Source organism: Crocuta crocuta, unplaced genomic scaffold, assembly GCF_008692635.1.
Source record: "Crocuta crocuta isolate KB4526 unplaced genomic scaffold, BGI_CrCroc_1.0 scaffold14, whole genome shotgun sequence".
NCBI classification, from domain to species: Eukaryota; Metazoa; Chordata; class Mammalia; order Carnivora; family Hyaenidae; genus Crocuta; species Crocuta crocuta.
In genome coordinates this window covers 1,634,277-1,648,473 of record NW_027530209.1, presented here as the reverse complement: position 1 = coordinate 1,648,473, position 14,197 = coordinate 1,634,277, and the positions used below count along the sequence as shown (strand labels likewise).

The 14,197-nt window shown below is 39.5% G+C and overlaps 1 long non-coding RNA gene across 3 annotated transcripts; it reads right to left on the bottom strand.

Annotated features, from left to right (window-relative positions):
* Positions 1 to 1,207: 1,207 nt before the first annotated feature.
* LOC144232492 (uncharacterized) lies at positions 1,208 to 14,053 on the bottom strand. 3 transcript variants are annotated; one of them, XR_013335408.1, is made up of 4 exons: positions 13,753 to 14,053; positions 13,449 to 13,579; positions 12,838 to 12,903; positions 1,208 to 1,446 (listed from the first exon to the last, which is right to left on the bottom strand). It is a non-coding gene; the product is annotated as an uncharacterized LOC144232492 (long non-coding RNA). The 3 variants fall into 3 exon arrangements; XR_013335406.1 differs by lacking the exon at positions 13,449 to 13,579; XR_013335407.1 differs by lacking the exon at positions 13,753 to 14,053 and having other exon boundaries at positions 13,449 to 13,728.
* Positions 14,054 to 14,197: the final 144 nt, after the last annotated feature.

The following is a 14,197-nucleotide window of genomic DNA, read 5'->3' as shown; positions in this document are numbered from 1 at the left end:
AGCAAAATTAGCTAAATGTCCTGATCCCTATTCCTTCCTTTAACTCCTTCCTGTCCTACATGTGTGTCTTTCTTGCCCCCATTATCTTTCTACATTTTATACTGGGGACAAATTCCCCTCTCCTCATAAGGACTGGAGTTCTGATTCTCCTGAACTCTGGATTTTCTTTCTTTTGTTTTTAAATGTTTATTTATTTTGAGAGAAAAAGAGAGTTTGTGGGCATGTGCATGCACTAGCAGGGGAAGGGCAGAAAGAGAAAGGGGGAGAGGGAGGAGAGGGAGAGGAAGATAGAGGGAAGGGGATAGAGTGAAAGAGAGAATATCTCAAGCAGGCTTTGTGCTGGCAGCACACAAACCATGTGTTGAGGGGCTCAATCTCACAAACCAACCATGAGATCTTCATCTGAGCCAAAATCAAGAGTATGCCACTTAACAGAGTGAGCCACCCAGGCATCCCTGGAAGTTTCTATTGTTTCTGCATATCACCTTCACCTTTCATTTAGATATTTCAGGCTTTAGCTGTAAAGTGTTACCTCTTTACTCACCTTCCACTTTCTACCCTCAACTCCTAGCCCCTGCTATTTTCTTCCATCATTTATATCCTTGACAAAAGTCCAATGTATAAGGGAGTAAGTAACATTACCTTGATTGACAGTGTTCTAGTACTTCTATTAAATCATTGAAGTAGGGTAGGGAAAGAGACAAAATGCTTCCCTGTTTTCTATAAGAAAGGAGATCAGACTCCTTTTCTTAGGCAAGAAGTAAAAAGATGGGTGTAGAGACAGATAGTTAGAAAAGGAGGAAAATAAAGATGGTCATATGTGTCTGCTAGCCCGGATCCACTCAATAAGAGAAGACAAGTGCAACTCAAAGTAGAGGTAAGTCTTGACTCTAAATAGGTTCTAGAGGATGGCCATATATATGCAACTCATTCCAGAGACAAAAGATGAAATAGAGGGCACGGGCCCAAGTACGAGTCCAAAAATGTAAGGGAGCTGCAGGAATCATATCAGAGAAGCCAGTCCTAGGGGGACAGTATTAACAGGTGACTTCTTCCCTTCTGTTTGGGCAGAACTGCCTCTCTGTATAAATAACCTGATCAGCAGAAGAAATTAGTATTGAGAGAAAAATAATGAGCCATAATATATAATCAATTTACATAGAGTTTAAGCAACAGTAAAGCTAGTGCTAAATACAGGAAAGTCACTTCCATTTCTATAATAATTTAATCATTACTGACTACTTGTACACTGACATGCATTTTGTACAGACAATGGTATAACAGATTGAAGGTCTGAATTATTTGCAAGTAGACTATTAGTCAAGAAGACTTAGAATTCTGTTGACATGCAGCCACCCTCAACAGACAGAGATGCAAATTCCCAGAAATAGTTGCTTCTATTTTTGGAGGGTCATCCTAATCCATAGACTCTTGAGGCTTTAACTGCTGAAAAAAAAAAAAAAAAAAAGACTCAGAAATCACTTATTCCAACTCCTTTTCTTTAGAGATAATTGCTCCTCCTCCTTTTTTAAAGTTTATTTATTTATTTATACTGAGAGAGAGATAGAGGCAGCATGAGCAGGGCAGGAACAGAGAAGGAGCAAAAGAGAATTCTAGGCAGGCTCTGAGCTGCCAGCTACAGAGCCTGACGTGGGGATCAAACCCTTAAGCCCTGAGACCATGGCCTGAGCCAAAACCAAGAGTCGGAAGCTCAACCAACTAAGCCACTCAGGTGCCCCTAGAGATAACTGACACTTGGATGAAGATCATTAATGTACATTTCAGTATAGAAATCTGTACAGTAAATATCTTTGTTTTCCAACTAATATTTACTACTAGGGGACTCAAAATGTGGCAATAAATTGAAATAATTGTTGAAAAGATATTTCCTTTAAAAGTTTTTAGCCAATCCACTTATATCATTATTATACTTGTTAAAATAGCTACCATTTATTAAATACTTGAATATAGTAGGCCCTGTGCAAATATTCCCTCATTTTACCAACCCAATCATTCTGAAAGATGGGCACCATTACCTCTCTTTTATAGGTTAGAATCATGAGGCTCAAAAAGCAGCTTGTAAGTAACAGAGCAAGGATTAGAACACATTTTATCTAATATCTACTACTCTATCAGGTTGTGTCACCATGGAAACATTTGAAAAACATCAGAAAAAAAAGGAAACTGTCTCTTGTATGTGATCTTTCAAGTGTTCTTACAATATGTATGCAAGCAAGTATTTTTTTGAGGTTTACTCTAAGGCAAACATGGTCATAAAGAGAGATGACATACTGAAAATATTTCAAAATTCTACCTCTGATTAAATGTGAAAAATTTAAAAACAGTAATTGTCCAAATCAATATTCAACAGCATGGTGAAATGATTATGGGCTCATTTGTGGACAGGTTGCACTGGGTCCATTTGTCTTCATTTCTCACATGGAACATGATGTTAATACATGAAGAACTCACTCTAGGTAGGCAGAAGTCACTCAAAATTATGTCACCTATTGACCTTAGCTACTTAAAAAAAGAGCTTGAATTTCAAAGGGGTTGAGAAACAACTCTCTTCTTGCTTTAGGTTTTGTCTTGGTGTGTGTGGGGGAGAGGGGGCTCCCCAGGTAGTAGACTCTGAAATAGAGATCAGCATACATAAAATTCATTAGGAACTGCTTTTGAGATCAATGCCTGAGAGAAGAGAAGGAAGCAGGACTGTGCAGAGGAAGAAGCTGTGTAGTTTTTCAATGGAAGACTGTAATGTTGCAGTGGCCCTAGGGAATATTACAGGCTGAGGTTGGGAGGCTGGGTTTCCACACCGTTATGTTGATCAGTCATTGTTTGTGGGTGCCCAGAGAGGAGTTGTGACCAGGAGTTAAGGCGGGTGTTTGCACCTGAGGCAGTTTCCTGAAAGGGCTGGGCTTGGCTGCAGGCAGCACTTCCAATAGATAGCAAGGGGAAAAAATCCTTCAGCCCTGAAGGAGGATCAGAGCAAAGCAATTACAGCATTCACCTCAGGTTTACTGCCTTTAATCACATGTCCAGTATCATTTTTTATTATTTAAAGTATCTGGGGTAAATCATCATAAAATGTCCCAAGAATTCCCAAGCCTTGTGAAGATTAACCTTTCCTTTAGAAGTGAGACCTTCAGTAAAAGGACAAAATGGTGTCAGTGGGTTAGAACTCAGTCAGACGTGTTTTTCTGTGAGCAATGCAAGAAATCACTGTACTTAGTGAGAGAAAACGGCCAAATAACTGAAAAACAGAAGGCAGGTTAGGAAGTAGTTTAGACCAGGTTGCGCCCATCTGTCTGTGTGAGAGAATGGCAATCCTTGTACAAGCAGATCTGGGACTATATAAAGCTCTTTTGTGGGCTGGATTTACCCTAAACATTGTAGTTTGCTGACACTAGATTTTTAAAATTAGCATTAAAAACCCAGATCCAGGAATCTGTTTGGTTTCATTCTATTTGCATTCAGCACCATAAGATCCGTGTGACCGTGGGCCATATGCTAAAGCTCTCTGTCTCAATATCTTAATCTATTAAGTGGTTATAATAATAGTCCTGGCCTTACAGAGTTTAGAGTAGTAGAGGATCCAAGTTAAACATCAGTAGGTAGTCTGGATCTTATCAGGTATTCAGTAAGCAATTTTTGAAATTGTTAACGGTTGTTATATTTGTTCTCATACTAAGTTAATTCTGTCGAAGCCACTATTAGCCTAAGTTTTGGAGGCAAGAAAATAAGAGAAGAGTCTTGAACTGTCAAAATTGTAAAGCAAAAAAAAAAAATTTGTAAAGCAATAATGAAGGAAAAGGGTGTATCAAGATTCTTTATACTATTTTTGCAACTTTCCTGTAAAATCCAAAATTATGTTAAAAAAAAAAAACCCAAAGCTCTTCGACTTACCCTGCTGGGATTATTTGGGAGAGAAGCATGCATCTGTGAGCCTTGACACTGCTTGGTTTTATGTAATTATACTCTTTTAATTTATCCCTTAATTTTTGTGAAAACATCACTCTATTTCAACCATGGTATGAGAACAAGAAAAAGTGTTTGTGTTCATATTTGGATTAGAGAGAAAAGGGGAACAATATATTCATGGGGTCCTGATAAGAGATAAGCAGAGAAAATTACAGTGAGAAATCTTCAATAATGAGGTGAAAATGCAGGAAGAAAGACTCCAGAAAGACAATACTATTCTATTTGTTCTCATTTCCTTCTGGAGATATTTCTTTCCTAGAGAAAACAGGTATTTATAAGCACCCACTATGCCAGGCACAGTAGTAGGTGTTTGGCATTCTCTCTCACTAATAACAATCCTGTGGGGGAGAAATACTATTGCCATTTTACAATGAAAAGAACTGAGGCTCAGAGAGAAAAATTAGGCTTCCCAGGACCACATAGTAAGCGAGGGTGTAGCAGGGGTTTAGGGTCAGAAACAACTGGGTTAAATGTCCATCAGTGAGTGAATGGATACAAAAATTGTGGTATATCCTTATAATGGAGCACGACTCAGCGTTAACAAGGAATGAACTATTGATGAACAAAACAACATGGTTTAATTTCAGAGTAATTGCACTGAATGAAAAAAGCCAGATAAAAAGAGCACACATTGTGCTCTTTATATAAATTCCATTTATAGAATTCTAGAAACTGCAAACTAATCTATAGTGACAGAAATCAGGTCAGTGGTTGCTTAGAGGTGGGGTGGAGCGGGAAGTGGCAGGAGAACATTTTGGAAACAAGTTTCTTTACCGATTGATGACACCTCCTCAGAGGGTCGGTGTGAAGATGAAAATAAATCAGTGAGTGAAGTGTTCACTATAGTGCCCGATATGATACTAAGCAAGCATCAGAAATTAAATAAGTCCTAAACTCTGAGTTCTTCCTTCTTAGAGCTTTCTCCACTGCAGTTAGCAATGCTAGTCATGGTTACCTTTATTTATAGCTATGCTTCAAACACACTGATCTTAAGCCAAAACACAAGATCTTTCCACGAAACCACACCAAACGATGACAAATTTTATGATTTGAGTTCAGGGACACCATTCCTACTGGGGGACCAGGCCAGAATCTTCTACATAAAAGCTGTTTTGTCTTAGAGCCAACAGTTTGTCCAAGTTGTTGCTATTGTGCTCTTCCACTCCAGAAGTTCTCTTTAGTTCCTTTTCAGAATTCTTTTTCTTTATTAGTATTTTAGTTTTGTTCATACATTGTTTTCCTCATTTCCTTTAGTTCTTTGTCCATTTTCCTATTAGTTTTTGGAGCATATTTAAGACAGCTGTTTTAAAATCTTTGTCTAGTAATTCCTCACAGATGGTTTTGTTCCTTGGAATTAGCTGTACCTTGTTTGTATGCCTTGTAATATTTTTGGTTAGACTAAACATTTGGCTATTATAATGTGGTAACTAGAAGTCAAGTTCTTCCTTTTCTATTTTTTGGTTGTTGAAGGCTGTAGGAGCCAGGTGATTTAATGTCCTTCCCAAACTATTATTGTAGACTGTATTCCTTGTCATTGTGGTCACTGCAGTCTCTGTTCCTTGGCTTATGTTCAGCTAGTGTTGTAACAGAAATATCCTTTTTTTTTTTAAATTTTCACATGTTTATTTATTTTTGAGAGGGGGGGAGAGAGAGAGAGAGAGAGAGAGAGAGAGAATGAGCAGGAGAGGAGACAGAGAGAGAAGGAGACACAGAACCCAAAGCAGGCTCCAGGTGCTGAGCTGTCAGCACAGAGCCTGACATGGGGCTTGAACTCACAAACCGTGAGAGCATGACCTGAGCCGAAGTCGGACGCCTAACCGAACTAGCCACCTAGGTGCCCCATATCAGAAATATCCTTGAACACTTTGCAAAGTGGCTCTGAGCCAGGGCCCTCCATCAACTTACTAGATTTCACTGTACCAAGGGATTAGCCCAAGGTGAAAGCATAGAGTCTTCTCTGGTGAAATCAGAGAATGTCTCGCCCTGAGTATGCACATGGCTTTCTAAATCCCCCCATATACGTAGTTGTTTCTGAATGTCCTAATTTCCCAAAGAAACTTTACCTAGCTTTTGCCTTAGGCAGTCTGTTGTACATTTCAACTGTAATCTCTGTCTCAGGTGTCTGAGGATTGTCAATTCACCTTTCAGTGTTTTTAAGCTCTTTCACCTGAGTTCTGAGTTGGGCAAAACAGGACAGAACACCTTGTATCAGAGGCTGCCTCATATTAGTCTGCTAACAGGCCATAACAAAATACCACAGCCTAGAGGGCCTAGATACCAGAAATTTATTTCTCACAGTTCTGGAGGATATAAAGTCCAAAATCAAGGTACCAGCCAATTCACTTTCTGATGAGGGTTCTTCCTGGTTTGCAGATAGCTGCCTTCTGTGTCCTCACATGATAGAGAGAATGAGATCTGGTGTCTATTCTTACAAGGGCACCCGCTCTACTGGATGAGAGTGTCACCCTTAGGGCCTCATTTAACTTTTATCACTTTTTTTTTTAACTTTACAAGCCCTACAATAGCATTGGGGGTTAATGCAAATTTTGGGAGGCACAATTCAGTCCATAGCACCCCCAGATAGATTAGAACAGACAACACAATAATCTCTGGACAAGGTCAGTTTGCTCCCTTCAGAACCAGAGGAACAGTGGCACACTGGAAGACGGGCAGCAGCTATTTTTTTAGTGCTACACTTGAAGACTCTGCCTCTTTATGATTTCAGTGGCATTATGACTGCTGCCTTAAGACTTTGCCCCTTTAAAACTACTGACATTCTAAGACTGTCCCCATACAGGGAAAAAAGTGAAGGAAAGACAAGTAAAATGACCACAAACTCTGTTGTTTTGAGGTGCTTTTTCTTGATATGGTGCTCACTGAAACTTTAAAAAAAACTCTTTTTTAGAGTTTGTTTTATTAATTTTGAGAGACAGAGAGAGACAGAGCATGAGCAGGGGAGGGGCAGAGAGAGAGGGAGACACAGAATCCAAAACAGGCTCCAGGTTCTCAGCTGTTGGCACAGAGACTGACATGGGGCTTGAACCCACTAGCTGAGAGAGGATGACCTGAGCCGAAGTTGGAAGCTTAACAAACTGAGTCACCCAGAGGGCCCTGCAGTACTTGCTGAAACTTTTAACTGTTTTCTAGAGTTCTCACAAGATTAGTTCTGACCATTTCTGCTTATTTTTCAATGTTTCTGTGGGAGAGTGAGATCTTGGAATTTCCTATTCTGCCATTATGTATCTTACTCAAAACACTGTAATTTTTGCATGTTTTTCATAATCCTTATGTTATTCTTCAGACCAAAGCTTTCACAATGCTTTTTACTTCTTATTAATGAAAAGAACTATTTAGATCTCTCTGAAACAAAATTATATTTATTAGAAATGTAGTTAAATGAATGGAAAAATTAGCCATGTAAACTAATAACAAATAAAGTGTAATTTAATAGGAGAATACAATGTAGGGATCCATAGATCTGAAGAGCAGTCAGGCCACTTGCAGTATGGGCGCCATGGAAAATTTGTGCAAAGCTAGAAAGTGACTGTCTCCCCTTTCACTCCCTCTCTGGGAGTACCACAGAGCAGGGGCACTACCTTTTTCAGACAGTCCTCTTCACTTCTCTTCCTCTCTCCAGAGTACATTTCCCTTATCTCGGGTTTACAACCCTGGGTTACAAGTCCATGTTTGCATTACAGTTTTAATGTGCAACAGAAACTATGAAAATTCTTTCCTAATTCCAAATTCCCAGAACAGATAATCTGACTCATTTAGATTCCTCTGAGGATCAATGTCTATCCACTCAGCTATAACCGCGGTAAAGTGTCCTCTCATAAAAAGAACTATGGGGACTCAACCTGTAGATGAGAAGTGGAGGAAAAGGGATGAGGAAGAGGGTACTTCTCAATGGATGATAACCAGAAACCCAACAAAGTATCTACCACAATCCATTCTTAGATTTGTACATGTTTAAATACAACTTAAAAGAAATAAGAACAAAAATGTGTCACAATATACAGCTAAAATGTGCAAGACATTAGTTCTTTACAACAAACGTAGCATTTTAAACTAAAGCTAGCTTCACCTATTCCACTCACAACAAACGTTTTCTGCTTTTGTTGATCCACGAGGGAAAACAATGAAGGAATATTCTGATTCTTCTTCCAGGGAACTAGAGGAACACAGGGGAAGTGATCCCAGAAAGCCCAATCTCATAAATTGAGAATCTTACTCCAGATGACACAAGTTACTCAGTGCGACAATGGCAGTCTCTGCTTTCAAGCTAATATGTTGTGAGACATGCTGAGTCCTCTTCCTGTGAGGTTAAAAGTATTTCCTAAACTTTTTTTCCTTTATCACCTCCTCTGCTCCATTCTTCACCTTTATTCCTTTTATGTGTCAATCAATTAGAAAAGAACTCTAGCCTTTCCAACTGTCTCAAAATCTTGGCAGATTTTGTGAAAATGTAGCTGCGAGAAATAGAAACTGTTTGGAAATGCTCTTTTCCATAGTTCCATATGATGAAAATACTTTATCCTGACAGGTATTTTGTCTTCTCTTTTTTAAAAGGTTTATTTTTATTCTTTTTTAAGTTTATTTATTTATTTTGAGAGAGAGAGAGAGCAAGCAGGGAAGAGGCAGAGAGAGACGGGCGAGAGTGAAAACTCATGAATCATGAGATCATGACCTGAGCTGAAATCAAGAGTCTGGTCCTTAACAAACTGAGCCACCCAAGTGCCCCCTGGCAGGTAGTTTCAATATGAAACGAGAAGCCCTATTTAAAGGCACACTCTCTCCACAAAAGAGAGCTCTGTCCTTTTTTTTTTCTAGAGTTCTTCTTCCTACTCAAGTTAATAAAGATGGTAAGTACAGGGGTCATCTACAACTCCAAATAACCTGGTATTTAGTTAAGCCAGTAGTTACAGCTGATTTGGGGTCATACAGAAGACCAGAAAGCAAGAAAGAACAATATAACAAAACTATGAAGTTTAGATAATTCATCCAATATATAACCAGAACTTGAATCTTACACTAAAGCTCTATCTTACTCATCTTCACATATTCGCCTCTGGGGTTATCCACCAAACTGCGTATTATCGATAACTGCGTAACCTCTGTTGTTCCATTTTATAAAGACTTCCCTGTGTGCCCAAGTCTTCCTCACTGAAAGAGCAAGATAAATATTCTATCATTTATTTTCTTGCTGTTGGGTGCAATTTTGCTCTAAGATAAACTCTTAGACCAAATTATTGGTTAAATGTATGTTTATTACTACGTATGCTTAACTACCACTATTACCACAAAGAGGGGCACACACCCAACCGCAATTACAAATTAATTCATGAAAAGGAAAAGGAGGCAGTCATAATTATGTATTCTTTTTAAAGTGCAATAAATTTTCAACAGGCTAATAAAATGAGATCTGACATATAATAACCTACCCTCCTGCCATCCTCTTAAATCTTACTGCTTACTATGAATGATGCTAATATTTTATAAATGTACACAGTAAAATCAGTAATAAGTTATCACCTCTTGAAAGAAAAGTCTTCATGGTGTACAAACCTAAAATATTTAATGCTTAATTGCTTGAAAATAAAATAGGATAGACCTCATGAGCCTAATGTAATTAAAAGAATGTCAATGCTTTTCAATTATAGTCACACATAATGTGATTAATCACCTTTTAAGGCAGGTTGGGATTATTTCCCCCCAATTTATGGATAGGGAAATTGAGATTTAGAGAGTTTAGGTGACTTGCCACAGGCCTCTAAGTTAATCAGTGATAAAACTGGGACCGTGGTAAGTCTCAAGGGTTCCACTGCTCCATTCACTGTATGTTTCCCCCAGGGTTACCTATGTTTATGTTGTAGTAAGATTCACAGGTGATTTCTTTATGGTCATGTACAAAGACCTTATATAATACAGATGCCAGGGATCAAAGATAACACCAGCATTTTATATAACCCTTTATTTTTAATTTATATATTATTTTAAAAATTTTTAATGTTTTATTTATTTCTGAGAGACAGAGAGAGAGAGTGCGTGAGCAGGGGAGGATCAGAGAGAGAGGGAGACACAGAATCAGAAGCAGGCTCCAGGCTCTGAGCTGGCTGCCAGCACAGAGCCCGATGTGGGGCTGGAACCCACGAACCGCTAGATCATGCCCTGAGCTGAAGTCGGACGCTCAACCGACTGAGCCACCCAGGTGCCCCTAATGTAACCCTTTAAAGTGAAAAAGATATATTCTACTTCATTGAATTGCTTATTCATTCAAACAACAAATCATTAAACACCTGCGAATGTGGCACCCATTGTGCTAGGCTCTATTATACCCAGCTGTATTAGTTATCTTTGCTGCATAACAATTTATCCCAAAATTTCACGGCTTATAACAGCAAACATATATTATGCTATAGTTTCTGTGGGCCAGGAATTTGGGAGCAGATTAACTGAGTGGATCTGGCTCAGGGTCTCTCCTAAGGTCAGTAAAGATGTTGATGAGGGATGCAGTCATCTGAAGGCTTGACTAGGGCGCTCGAACATGTGCTCCCAAGTTCACTCACATGGCTATTGTCAGGAGTCCTTGGTTCCTCAGCGGCCGGAAGTCTTTATTACTTATAATGTGGGTCTTTCTATAAAGTTGCCTGAGGGGTACCTGAATGGTGCAGTCGTTTAAACATCCGACTTCAGCTCAGGTCATGATCTCACTGTCAATGAGCTCAAGCCCCTTATTGGGCTCTGTGCTGACAGCTCAGAGCCTGGAGTCTGCTTCGGATTCTGTGCCTCCCTCTCTCTCTGCCCCTCCTCCCCCCTCTCTCTCAAAAATGAACAAACGTTAAAAAAAATAAATTAAAAAAAAGTTGCCTCTGAGAGTCTTGTGACTTGACAACCATCTTTCCTCAGCAAGCAATCCCAGAGAGAGAAGAAAAAAACTGGCATATGCTTTATGATCTTCTCTATAAACTCACACTACATTATTTCTACATTCTATTCATGAGAACAAGTCACTAAACACAGTCCAAACTCAAAGAGAGAGAAATTCAGTTCCACCTTTTGTAGGAAGAAGCATCAAAGAACTTGTGGATATATTTAAAAGCCACTATATCAGTGAATATAATTTAATTTACAGAAGTTAATCTACTTCTTACAAAATGATTTGTTAATCTCATTATAACATGTAGGTATTTTAAGGAAAACTAAGTGTATTAGAGAGTAGTTTCTTTATGGTTGCTGTTTGTTTCCATTTTGTGTCCTTATTTTTATTTCACTCTATTAAAAAATTCTACATACAGTGCGAAATAAATTATGACTTGTCCTATCTTGTATCAATTTGGAATTGTATTCAGTGCGTATAACAGAAAACCCAAACAACAAAACCTTAAGTAGGAGGGATTTATTTTCCCTCACATAACAACAAATCTAGAAATAGGCCATCCAGAGCTAATCAGCTGGCCCTGCAAAGCAGTCACAAGCTCTGGAACCTTTGGCTTCCTACACTATTAATACTGTGAGGCTTTGGTTATTATGGTTGAAATATGGTTACTCCACCTCCAGCATCATGTCACTGTTCCAGGTAAGAAAAAAACATAAGTACAGGTCCAATGGCTAAAAGGGCATTTCTTCCATAAAACATTGGGCCTCTCCTAGCAATATCCATTTTCATTTTATTGATGGGTCACACGGCCAGCCATGGCTTATCAAAATCTGGAGACGTAAATATTTTTAACTAGACACACCATCACCCTGAAAAAAAAAAAATCAGAGTTCTGCTAGTAAGGAAGAAAGCATTTTGCTTTACACAACCAGCAGTGTCTAAGCCCTGCTTCAAGGAGCCTCAACGCACATTATTCTGCTCCAACGAGCTTTAACACACATTATTGAAACACCACACTAGACAAACAAACATACTGTCCAAGATTTATTTGTTTCAAATGGGAGAATCTAGTCACTGGGAGTCTCATATATAAAATACATTTTTCAAAAGTAACCACAACTTTCTTTTTTCTAGTTGATAACATTGAAGAATTGGCTGACATTAATGTCACTTCTCAGAATCCGTGCAAGGAGATACAGTTGTGCAAAGGTAGGTGCATAAGGAAGTCCATCAAAGAGTTGTTTATAATATTAAAAATTTGGTAAAAAAACAAAATATCAATAGAAAACTGATTAGATAAATAATGGTACATCCATTTAATGGGCAATGCAAGTTTTAAAAATGATGTTAATCATGATATATTGTTCAGTGAGAAAAGAACTATATACATAATAAGATCCAGTTTATGAAATATTGTATTTTTATGTCTTTATGTGTTTTTTATTCCTTATATCTGGAAGAATGTAACAAACATTTTATAAAATGGTTATCTGTGGATTTTTTTTGTATTTGTTTGAATAACTATGTACTCTTTTCATGCAAATAACAGCTATTTTCGAAAATACCCAACAGGATGGGAGGGGCTGACTTGATCTAGTTTTTGTTCATATCATTATTACTTCCTGCCAGTAATTTTCTTAGACATGCTATGGCTGAACCTATCTCTGGAAGGGTTTCTTACCTTTGCTCAATGGAAAAAGCTAAGTTATTTCTTACTCATTAAACATTTCAATACAAGTAAACTTTTTTTTCAATAAAATTAAAATGAGGTAAGGTATCTTGAGTTTTTGTTTTGCTTTCCATTTGGAACACTATGACCTCTGGAAAGGTCTCCTTTTCCTGTTTTACAGTAGTTGTGGAAAGAAAGGCGGTGAGACTGGGCAATTAACTATACACAGGCTGGGAAAGAGAGAAGAGGACACAAGCAAGGGTCTCAGGGAAAGAAATCTGGACGGATGAGCCAGAGAAAAAGTACTAACCTGAACATCAGAACACGTGCACTTCTAGCATGGGTCTATCAGTTTTTCGGACCTTAGTTTTCTCATCTGAAAAATAAAAGATTTAAATAAGAACCGCTAGATGTCCTTCAATTCTTTTCTAAGATTCTTTTGGATCTATTAACGGCATATCAGGGCAAACTATAGTAGAACTGAATCTAAACAAATTAAAGGAAAAAGAACAACTTACATACACTGCTCCTTATTTCTCCCAGACATGTTAAGTAACTTGCTAAGGTTGCACAGCAAATAGGAGGAACCAAGATTCCATCCCAGAGCCCACACTCTTAACGGCTATGGGAGGGGCGCCTGGGTGGCTTAGTCGGTTAAGCGTCCGACTTTCGCTTGGGTCATGATCTCGCGGTTCGTGGGTTCGAGCCCCGCGTCGGGCTCTGTGCTGACTGCCAGCTCAGAGCCTGGAGCCTGTTTCAGTCTGTGTCTCCCTCTCTCTCTGACCCTCCCCTGCTCACGCTGTCTCTTTCTCTCTCCTAGAAATAAATAAAACATAAAAAAAAAAAGAATTTTAAAGGCTATGGGAAAGGCACTGAAGAACTGACTGAGGAAGGCGTTTAAAAGAAGGGCAGCTTTCTCACCCTCAAGTTAAGGCCTTGTAGGTGATGGTTAAAGCCAAGACCTTATCCCCACCTCCTGGCTGCCGTGGGGTTGACTCAATGATTCACAGGCTTCTCCGTCTAATCGAAAAGCAGCTTTCTGATTCAAAGTCCTTGGGCCAACGAAAAGAAAGATGAGTTTTACAAAGCCCTAAGGAAGCTCTTCCTGTTATTGCCAGACAGCACTGAAGTAATGACAGAACCGAACTACAGAAGGCTTTGTGGTACCACTGTTTTCAACCCTTCCGGGTTCACACATCTGGTTACCCAGCACCCGTTTGCATACCTCATCTTGCTGTATTTCCTTTCATTAAGGACTGAGAGATACTGAGTACAGAGAGTTCGGGGTGGGTGGGGGAGTGGGGGACAGGAGAAAAAAGAACGGGAAGCAGGCTGGAGGCCAAAAGACTTCTGCAGGCTTGGAGCCTGTCCCTCACACAGAGGTCCCTCAGGTATCTCCAGCCTCAGTCCCTGCAGTTTCACTGCTTAGTCTCTCTCAAGGTCCGGAAGCTGCTGTAAAACCTTATAGAAGGACCAGGAAGGAGAAAGCCAGCAGCGAGGAGCCGCAAGTGGGCAGCGACTCCGGCCCGCAGAAGACCCGACTTCCCAGACCCCTTCGCAGAAGGGCGGGGCGTGAGCTTGGCGGCCAATCCCTGCGCCCGCACGTCGCCATGATCCCGCCCCACCCTGCCCCCCTCGCTCCGCCCTTCCCCGGGGCTGGTGCGGGGGCA